Below are 864 nucleotides of genomic sequence, written 5' to 3'. Positions count from 1 at the left end.
GACTTCAAGGCCTTACCTTCAGACCCTTGGTGTTCTCGCTGTTGCAGATGATTTCCTGTGGATGAGCGACAGGTCTGGAAGCACAGAGCTGGAAATGAGCAAGCCCTAAGATGACGAACACTTCCCAGGTTGCAAAGAATCCACCTGCTAATGTAGGAGACAGGGGTTCGATCCTAAGGTCAGGAAGATCCCCTGGAGTAGGAAAGGGCAACCCAGTATTCTTTTTTCTTTTTTAATCTATGTGTCTAGGGCATGAACCAGGCATGAGTACAGAGCAAAAGCCAAGCTGGGATAAACAAGGAGGTGTTTTGTCCCTCACTGACATGAGACAGGCACCATCAATCAGGTGCCACTCTACCCAGGTCAGGGACAACAACCCAATATTCTTGCCTGGAAAATTCCATGGACAGGGGAGCCTGGCAGGCTATAGTCCATGGGGTCACAAAAGCGCTGGAGTGAGCCCACACACCATAAGGTGGTGAATGGCAGCAGGGGCTACTGTGGCCAAGAGAAAGCCAGTATGTCAGGCTTAAAACAGATCCAAGAAATGACAGTTTGAATGGTCAAGAAGTATAGCAAACATTTCTGGTAGCAACTTAGTTTGTTGAATGAATACGGGAATGAATAACATTAAAAAAGAAGTACATTCTCTAAAGATGTGCATGCATCCTTATGATAAATTCAGTCACCTCAGCTAGGGGAAAGTAACCTCTTAGATGCTCAAAGAGCACTTTTGACCCTCAAGGACATTGGACAGTGCCTGGATACATTTTTAATCATTGTGACTGGGGAAGGAGTGCTACTGGCCTCCAGTTAGTAAAGACAGTCAGTGCCGTTAAACATCCTACCAGGCATAGGCTAACC

General features: G+C 46.4%; 1 non-coding gene across 1 annotated transcript; it reads right to left on the bottom strand.

Annotated features, from left to right (window-relative positions):
* Window positions 1–237: 237 nt before the first annotated feature.
* LOC138090907 (small nucleolar RNA SNORA48) lies at window positions 238–372 on the bottom strand. Its single transcript, XR_011145882.1, has one exon. It is a non-coding gene; the product is annotated as a small nucleolar RNA SNORA48 (small nucleolar RNA).
* Between the last annotated feature and the right edge of the window lie 492 nt (window positions 373–864).

This window comes from Capricornis sumatraensis, chromosome 14, assembly GCF_032405125.1.
Source record: "Capricornis sumatraensis isolate serow.1 chromosome 14, serow.2, whole genome shotgun sequence".
NCBI lineage: Eukaryota > Metazoa > Chordata > Mammalia > Artiodactyla > Bovidae > Capricornis > Capricornis sumatraensis.
Note: the sequence above shows the minus strand (reverse complement) of the source record. Positions and strands in the feature narration are given on the sequence as shown.